The sequence below is a fragment of the Cloeon dipterum genome, chromosome 3 (genome assembly GCF_949628265.1).
Source record: "Cloeon dipterum chromosome 3, ieCloDipt1.1, whole genome shotgun sequence".
Classification (NCBI taxonomy): domain Eukaryota; kingdom Metazoa; phylum Arthropoda; class Insecta; order Ephemeroptera; family Baetidae; genus Cloeon; species Cloeon dipterum.
This window is the reverse complement of record NC_088788.1, coordinates 29066859-29077222: the sequence shown is the minus strand read 5'-3', so window position 1 is coordinate 29077222 and position 10364 is coordinate 29066859.

The following is a 10364-nucleotide window of genomic DNA, read 5'->3' as shown; positions in this document are numbered from 1 at the left end:
TCCAAGGAGTTAAATGAAAAGAAAATTGGGAATATTCCAGCTGAGCTCCACGCACCTGCTACAAAAGAATTAAATTGATAAAATCATGTATCTAATTCGAAGTTTCTAAATGTATAGGACTTAGTGAGTAAGCTTTAGAAATTGTGCCATGTGTTTAACCACACTACAGGTGGATTGAAGCACGTTATAATTTATATCACGACTCGATTTCATTAGTTAAAACGATTTTTTTATTCATTCAATGATATAAGCTAAAAAAATATTTGCAAGAACAACATTTTTATTAATAAAATAAAATATTTCCTTTGAAAGTTTTTAACGAATCCAATCCAGATTTAAATTTTCAACAGAAGTAGATTTTTTAACAGTTATTACTTGGATTCTTATTATTACATGATAATTTGATAACAGAGCAAACAACAAAATATTATTCTCATCTCAAGAGATGAAGGCTTGATGAATCTGACGGAGTACCTTTTAATGATGATTTATAGGCAGTACGAACGGCATTTCGAATTTGCCATCGTGACCTTTGGCCCGAAAATTCCTCCCACTGCCGCCGCCGTGGGGAAATCTCGACTTTCAGAAGCTGATGCGCGAGGATTTATTTTGTTTGGAGTTTTCACATGCGTGTTTTGGATTATGAGCGCGCGCTGCTTCACACACAGAAATTCCTCCATTAGGGAAGAATATTCAAATTCGAATTTACAAGCATTATGCGCGCGAGTTTTCAGATAAATTATGAGTGTTCATATGTCATCGCGGTAATTTATTCCATTACGGACGCAACTCCGTTTGTCAGCCTCCTTCTCATGAAAAATATGCACTTTTCAACTTTCCACCTTGACCAACACGCAGAGCTATACGGATTAGAAAGGATGATAAATCCTCGTGACGTCTTTTGTGCGTGGAACAATTTGGGTAAATTAACCTGGAAAGGCAAACGCCTCGCCTAAGAAAAAAATTTCACACTGTCGTAAGGGAATTAACCGAATTCTGAAAATTTAGCGAGTCAATATAATGCTTGATCGATGTTTACAATTCAAACAAATACTATAAACACCAAAGAAGATTTGAACCCTCAATTTTTATAATTTATAGGAGAGTGTAAATTTATAATTTCATGAAAAGCCAGGAGAATATTCATTTCATATAAATTCACATTATTAACTATCACTAAATATCAATCAATCGTGCGTTTTTAATTGATATTAAATAACATCAAAATAATTTTGCGTTATATTAAAAAAGAAAAATGATGTAATATTTTCTTGACAATTATTTGAATTATTTGATTTTTAATCATAAATAAAAGCTCTCTACGCTTCTCTACAATTAAACATTTCCAATGCTCTTTTACTTTGTACCTTATTCGGTCCCTAAATTTAATTTGCTATATATGTATATATATATATATATATATATATATATATATATATATATATATATATATATATATGTTATTTAACTGGGCTGTAGCTATAATTTTAACCAATTAACCATATATTTCTTTTAGCAGCTCTAACTATTTTTCCTTGCTGGAGAGAGCATCATGAATAATCTCATTTTCTCCCACCCAAACCTAATAATTGAGAAATTACCGGGTCATAAACGTTCAGGTGTTTCCCATATTATTCAGTTAAAGTGTTCGCGGTGCAGAGGAGGCCGGGAAAGATAAATAACTGATTTCAGATCCTGCTCACGAGGGAAATGCATTATTGTGTTGCAGCAGATTGTGCATTATTTCGTCCCACTAGGTAACACACACACAGCGGAAAACAAGCATTATAAGATATTTCAGAAATAAACAATCCAGGCGAGTAGAGAAGGCAGAGCAGACCATCTGTTGTTGCGGCTTTTTGCTTTTTCCATCGCCTACTCCCACACTCGGCTCGTGCTCGCTCTGTGCGTTCCCTTCATTATTTTATGGTATTTGCAGGCTAATGCAACATTATGTTCGCCAATTATTCATGCCACCCCGACAGCATTATTTCATTACGAAAACAACTCGGCCGCAGCCTTAAAACAATGCCGAGGTGCATTATGCACTCGCTGCGCGCATGAAAGACGATAAATGCGTGACGAGGTTTAAACCGTGCATCAGGCAGTTTAATTTGCTTTGATTGCACGTTTACATCGAATGGACGTCACATTTTGGCTTTTGCTGGTGTCAGAATTGATTTACTTTCTTAAATTAGACGAGTCTAGAAAACCATTTCAAAAATTATAATTAATTTAAAATACTGGCTCTTGGAAGGAATTCTCCGATAGAGTATTATAATTTTTTATTGGTCCACCTCTTAGGAGAAGGGCGACTCCCCTGATATAGCGAACAACTCGCGAAACCTCCGCATCCCAATAACATCGCGGGTCTCATTGGAGGAAGCCCAGTCCAGAAAAGGACCAGATCATATTACTGCCCCCGCACCGGGTTATGTTGCTAAAACGCTAGACATTCGTCCCATGAAATTTATTCACGACGAAAACAATCCTCCCACATACGGGCGTACTCGCCATTGTATTTCGGTACAATTATATAAGATCAGAAGAATCTGAATTAAAATTAGTCTTTTCAAAATTCATTGAAATTTTACTTTTTGGCCTTTTCAGTGCGCAATATTTTCAACAAGTGTATATGCGGCCATCTCAAAACCAGGTCCATTGAATGCTCCGACTCACGGGTACATTTAACTTTTATGAAAACTTCCGTGTTGTTTTATAATTATTAGTTATGCACAGCATCAAAATGATCAATTTCATTTCCAGTGGAATATTTGAGCACAGCTACATCGCAGTAATTTAAAAACAACAATATTCAGCAGTTCCAACTGACGACCCAATTTAAACGCAACAACAGGCACACAGAGAGATGCTGGTTTATCTCCACTCCACGGAATGTATGCGTATTATTCCTGCGTCCTCATATCTGCCTTGACAATTGGATAAAATATATATCTGTCACACTCGTCATTTATATCCAGTGGTGATTTCATCATAACAATCACTGCGTGACACCCCCATACAATCACGCGCGCGCACCGCTCACAAAACACAAACACATATAAAGCATATTCATGCTCCACGCTGTGTATGTATTTAAATCACAAGAGTTTAATAAAGCAACGAGCTGATGTCACTCGCAGTATTTTGTAACGTCTCAATTGTGCGGGTGTCACTTGCTGTAATTTAATTAATCTCCACTTGCAATTCGATCGCACCCTCTTTTCAGGCATTCGTTTCCAAAGAATACGAGTGGCCTCATTCTCTCCTCTGAGCACACTCTATTGAAATTTTACGTTCTCGCCAGCGTAAATCACGGTTGTGGCTGCTTTGCTTTTTAGCACTCTGTCGGCAAGAGGGACACTGCGCTCTTGGCTCTGACAGTCGCGTCAAAAAGACAGATAATTAATTTCAGAAGCGGTGGCTGCGCCGCACTGAAGGGTCAGAAATTCGAGCTCGTTTGTGCCACTCACGTTGAGCTTTGACCGCTGAGAGAGTTCATTGTGTCACAATTCGCACAGCATCCATCTCTGCTGAATTTGCCTTTCGTCCCGTTACTCAAAATGCTGCTGAGCTGAGAGTCTTAAACGTCGCAATTACGCCTTCTATTCAATTAAAGTCGTCGCGACGGCCGCTTGATTAAATCTCGAAACAAAACCGATTGTGGAGAGCCCGCTGAAAAAATCAATCAAGAATCAAGCAATGCTTTTCCAGCACCGAGACGACCAATCGAAAATAACGAACTCCGTGCAGAGCGTGTCTACATACTTTAATACACGCCAGACTCGGTCTTTCTTGCTTTTGCCCACTGAATGGAAAAGACATGCCGGAGATTCAATTACCGAAGACGTCGCAAACAAAAGTCAATTGTTCTTCGTTGATGCATATTACCGTAAGTAATTGCAGTTGTTGTTTAAATTCGGACGCTTCTCAGAATCAATTTTGATCACCCTAAAGGGCTTGCATTGTGGTGTGTGCGGGACCTTTGTATTGGTACAGCACAGCGTCATCGTCACTTAAGAAAGATCCAAAATTTTTATTTATAATTAAATACATAGTAATGACAGAGAAAAGATAAGAAAAATCTGATTTATTTGCATAAAGCTATATTAATTTTGTTTACAAGAGGCCTCATAAATTGCACCCTATAGATGTTGATGGAAATGTTCGACACACCTTTATCTGTATTGCTGCAGTAGTAACATTGACATCCAAGAGGCGGCCGGTAGTCAAAGAAAAGCATTCATCCAAACACACAAAGCGCGGTGTGAGGCCGTGACCTCTGAATTTGACCCCTATTACAGCAGTCATTTTTATCCTACTGCATCACCCAATATTCACTTATTGGAAAATATTGCTGACGATTAATTTTCATTTGCAAATAAAGTTTGACGTTAAATCTTCACTCCATACTGAAATTCCTTATTCCTGAGAGATTATCAATAAATTTTCTAGTCAGAAATTATTGCGGAAATTTATGCTCGAGCAACACCTGTCTCTCGCATCAGTGGATATATCGAAGGATTTCCAAGGCGTGGGAGTTTCCGATGGAGGAGAAATAAACCTGAAATTCTTATCTCCAGCTGTGCGCGCAAAAACACATTTTGAGCGAATATTATGTTTGCGGGCGAGTGTGTACAGCCGACAGAGCACATATAAATGTGTGTACGTATGTGCACACACACACACCGCATGCCTCGCGATAAGCCGCACTGCTCTCGCCGATTCTATCTGTGTGCATAAAACATGCTTTTTACATGTTAGATCACAGGTATCGATTAACGACTTTTAAATATAATGCATCATAAATAGCGAGTGTGCGACGATGAAGCTGCTCTCTCTCGCTATGCACACCATTAATATATTGCACTAGGCGCATTATACTTCTGTAAACTCGGCAACGGAAAGGGATGGGTAAAACAGTTTGATGATGTGCCACCTGTGCCACAGAAAATTCTGGTAATTTGTTTCCCAACCTTATTTTCCTATCAAGCCATTCTAAATTTTCGCAATTATGGTTTGCAACCTGAGGAAGTGCCAAATATGCAAACATAAATAAAGATTTTACCTTATAGATGGATCGATATTTTTAAATTACGGTCTCTTATATTAAAGAATATTTATGACTGCTTAATACGTCTTTGGTAATGTTGTTCACACCATTGGAGAATAATAAAATTGTTAATATTTATTTATTTAATTATGTTATATCAAAATGTTTTTATCTTAATTAATTTATTGCATTTGTCAATATTTTTACTCTTAAATTTATTCTAAATAAACTTCTTAAGGAATGAAATAATATTTTTCTTGAAATTTCGTCTTATTTATTTTGATGTCAGATTAAATATTGCAGTACCATTTTCACTGGCTTCTAGCATAAAGATTGACGAATTCAATTATGAAAGGCCATGTTGCACTTCCCCAGTAGGTGACTTACACTAATCATAATAAAATACGCGGCGAACAAATCGTCAGGAACGTGTGAGAACCGTATTGATATAGTGGAGTGTGTTTGCCCTTGTCAGCGCACGCTCCTGAGGATAAGTTCTCTAGAGTGGACATGCGAGTGCTTTGATTTATGTTTTGTGCTATACGGTGTTGCTAGAAACCGTGCAAAAATGATGGCTGCAATAATGGCATGAGTGGCTTCGGGGCGTGCAATTACGACTGTTCGCGATTTAACTGCAGCATGATGTGTTTTAGCTCCATGTGAGTGTGTGTAGAGATCGTAAAATATACGACTGAAAACGATCTGATTATGGAAAATTAACATGTTGAATTTATCACTTGTGTGGCTAGTAAAATCTTAATTAATGTTAGATACACTTGTGCAAAACAGCTTTCCAAGCACTGATCGAGTACGTTCATTCGTAAAAAGGAAATGTGGGTGAACATAGATTGGCCGTGGCAGGTATAAATTGTAACTTAATTGCTAGGAAAAATATGAGCGATATCTCTCTACATGCTTCAATAACCCCTCAAGTATTAAAACCTGTTATAAGAAAAGTCACATATAGTAATTGCGAGGTCAAAATTGAAAAATACTCGTGCGGCATCCGCAACAAATTGTGATTATTAATGGTCGCCATAAAATTGTTTTACAGCTCGCTTTACACCTCCACGCACTTATTATTCATTTATTTGTGGTCCAGAAAGTCTGATGAATGAGCCACGAAGCCACAGCCATGTCCCAAAAAAGGACAAAAAAGTGAAGCACACACGTCTCGGCTGGTGCTCCAAAATACAATGTGTGAAATTGTAATCTCGTCGACGGCCGGCGTGCAAGGCAATAAAACGAGATTAAAAATATAGGCTCTGCAGGGCTGGATAGGAAGAAGTAAGGATAGCACACAGAAGGACTGAACAAGATTGGTCGGATAAGTGTGCGCGGCGGTGGTTTTGGGCTCGTAAATATCCAGGGGTGTATTTAATTAAATTATTATTGATCCTCAATGTATGGGAATTAGGAATTATAAAAAGAATTTGCGTCGCCCTTTTTGTCCATGAAGCGTATGAAATAGCTGAAGTTCAAGGATATAGAAAAAAACATGTAACGCAAAAGTAGACTCTAGGGCCCTTAATAAATTAAAATAAAATTTTGTTGTAGGTCCTAGAGATTTTTTAACTAACTAAAAAACCCATTTCAGGCAAATTTTTTATTCGGTCAAATTCATCTCGAAGCAAATATAAATGTTTTCGTAAAGGATGCATTGGTGCATTTCAAAAAAGAAGTATGCGTTCCCAAAAGACGATCATTTATTGCCATAGTGGAAAAAATCAAGATACTTTCGATATCTGTTAATTAAATTTGAAGTTGTTGTCCTTAATTCCGTTGTTAAAAAAACATCAAAGACTCCCAATAGAATTATTGAAAAATTGGACATTAATTTTCATTTCCATTCAGACGAAAAAAAATGCTTCAGACTATAATCCTGCGGCCTGAAACGATGAAAGTAGGTGGACCCGTGATGGATGGACCGATTCGTATCTGGATCATCTAACGCAGTAATAGGCCGGCCGTGTGGGTGTAATGGAACGCAGAAGCAGACCTGCTCAGTCAGCCCTCCACTCCAACGTGCTCACGAAGATTTACGGGCGAAAAAGTGCATTTAATTAGGTGGAAACAAAAAACACATAAAAGAATTCACTCGCGCCCGCGGCTATTTTTAACTTAATTAAAGCTCTTTGATGCTGATTCGCCTACGTCTCGGCTTTTCTCTCTCAGTGTGTGCTCGGGCTGGTCGTTCGCTCGGAAATTCGCCTCGGGATGCAGCGGCCGCCGTGCGCGCACTTGGCTGCACTAATCACCCGCGTGGCCCAAGGCGGTGCAAAAGAATGAGACAACCCGCAATTCCACCGTTCTTTCCGCATGGAGCCTCCTGGTCGTCAAAGGAGCCCACGCACCTTGCGCAGCAGTCAAAATTTGAAATTTATGCGATTTTCAAACAAAAAGGCAGCTGTTTTCGATTTTCCTTACATGTGACGTTTATGCGCACCGCTGCAGGTGGTTTCTTTTATTTTGCCCAGATCAAGAAGTTTCAGAGTGAATTTAAATGCTCATGCTTAGAATTAACACATCTGCCGGGTTACAGATTATATTGGACTTAAGAAGGAACTGGCGTTCCATAAAACAGAAGAATATCAAGAACCATGTCTGAAACATTTTTCGTTGAAAATCAACTAGAAAGCACCTCTTAAACAAGCCAAGGCGAAACATCTTCTTGTTGAATTAAGCCATAAACATTTGAATTACACATCACACTTTTTCACACTCGGTGCGGGTTCACCTGTTTTTAAATAACCTATCTTGCTTATTCAACTAAATATTTCTTCAGGTCATGCGTATATGTGGTTTGAAAAGCTGTTGGGTGGATAAATCTTTTCACTTTCAAATTTACAGCTATATAGAAAATCCCTTAATTGTGAGGACGGATTCGTGACGCGTGAATTAAGCAGATTCCGCGAGAAATAATGCAGAAATATTGCTCAATTTTGTGCGTGTCTTCGGCGGTGTAAAGGAGTCATTCCATAACTCATGGACAGCGTGTCACTATCTCTCTGAGGTCGCCATATATTCCTTTGATAATCTGCCCACATGGGGCAATAAACAAGTAATTTTGAATGGTCAGGTGTAGGTACCCACATGAGAAGACCAGCCTTTTTCTTTACTATTACGACGCATTATTTATTGTTATTATTGCCATAAAAAGCAGCGAGTGAGTGACGGAATTGCTTACAAAAAGGCTAATACCGCGCTTGTCTAATAATTCGTCCAAATTTTGCGCGTTAAATTAAATGTTCTACATTATGGAGCCCACATTGGACTTAATGGTCCTTGCTTGATCAGAATTTATTTTTGAATGTCTGTGCGCGTGTGGAAGCGTTATTATTTATTAAAATCAAAATTATTCTCTACCTTGTTATGCCAGAGAGTGTTTATAAACGCACAACATAAAAGCTTTTATCCGCGCTATCTGCTGACTATGAATGCTGGATTTGACCAAGTTTAATTGAACAAATGAAACCAACGAGGATGAAGTCTTATTATTCATTTCCCCCTCTACATTTTAATTGTCAATTCTGCGGCCTTTCAATATTCGAATCGATTAGTTTTCGGGTCTATGTAAATTGACCAATTTTGGACACAACAGTTTTGTTTCACTGTCTCGCATTATGTTGACTACAAATTTTCAATTTACACTATGCTCAATTCGATGTAATAAGTAGTTATGGATGAGCTGTGAGACAGGAATCAAATGCAACAACCAAATTTAAATCGTAATGTTCATGTTCTCTGAGCTCAACTCTATAGGGCAACTACGTTGGGAGCTCATTGTTAGAAATGCGATTTCTGTAGGAGCAGAGATGTGCGAAAATTGACCCGCTGATATATTCTATAGTCCACTCCCAAATTGGCAGAATACAGAAATAGAAACGTCAGCAGGAAAAAACATTGGAGACATTTTTTTTGCGTTTACTCCTGAACCAAATTAAGAATTGCACCATATATATTGAATTAAGAAAAAATTTTAACGATTTCATGATTATGCTTAAGTAAACAGGAAATATTCTGTGGAAAAAATTCGTCAAATGGTTTTGAGGTTGGATGCACAGAGAGGGAAAATAAATCCAACCGACGAATATCCTTTCGCGGAAATTATTTCCCCGTCTCATGTTCTTCTGGTACATATATAAAGAATTTTTTCTCTTTTCACCTGAGGCCAGAGTTGATGGCGCCCATCTGGTGGGTGCCGTTAAGGCTGGAGGGGGTGCAATCAAACCTCTCGTCCACCCCCGTATCAGCGCACGCAGGGCCTGCCAAAATCAGCGGGTAATTGAAGGTTTCCTCACCATGGGTATATAACAACAACACCAAAGTGTCCGTCAAGCCCGCGATTATAATAAAATACTTCTTGCCTCTCGCTCTAAAAAGCTTCAATTAATTGGAGCCGCACGCGTGATTCCTCATATAATCCGTGCATTCCTTCCAAAGAAGAATCCAAGATATCGCTCCAAATTATACGCTGTGTGTTTGGGAGATGGGTTTTTTCTCCAGTAACCGTACATTTCGCGTGCCTCATCGCCTTGGGTACATTTAAGGAGTCAAATTTGGGAAATGATTTAAGTATGATGTTGTTATATAGCACAAAATTTGTAGCGCGCATTTGACAGCTAGACGTTTCACACAGATTTGAAGGTTTATAGATCAATATTGTATCCAACCTATTGATTTTTACATACCTTCTTTACAATGAAGTCTTTAGGCGAGATTCAGTAAATTGTGCCAAATCTTAATTGAAAAAGTTTTAAATATAAGTACCTAACAACAATGCCAGGAAATTATCATTGAATTTTTGCTCACACCGGTTTTGACCAGAGTATTATTTACAAAGAGAATCTGTTTAAAATTTAAATTCACAAATATCTTCGAGCTACAAAAAAATATGTTAAATTAAATTGGCTGCTACCGTTTGGCTAACATTGTCCCTTCGTGGTGTAGATATACGACAAATCAGCATTAGCCATTAAGAAAATTCACTCTCTATATACTTATCACATATGCCTGCTCCACAAACAGATATTGGGTCCGCAGTCGAATAATTAAAAAATCGTTAATAAATGGCCCAAGAGATATGCCCGTATTTATGTGCTGTCTCAAATGGCGTTTGCTTAGAGACATAATATAATGAGTTTTCCTTTGAGCTCGCGCCGATTCGCATATAGTTAATTACAAAAGCTACTGAGCTACTCGCACAATAAACACAGACAAGAGCGGTTTAATATCTCACGCTGCATGATCAACTCAAGTCTGCAAAGCTGGCGCAGATTAAGCGTCGTGTAATAATGGCAATAATAATAAC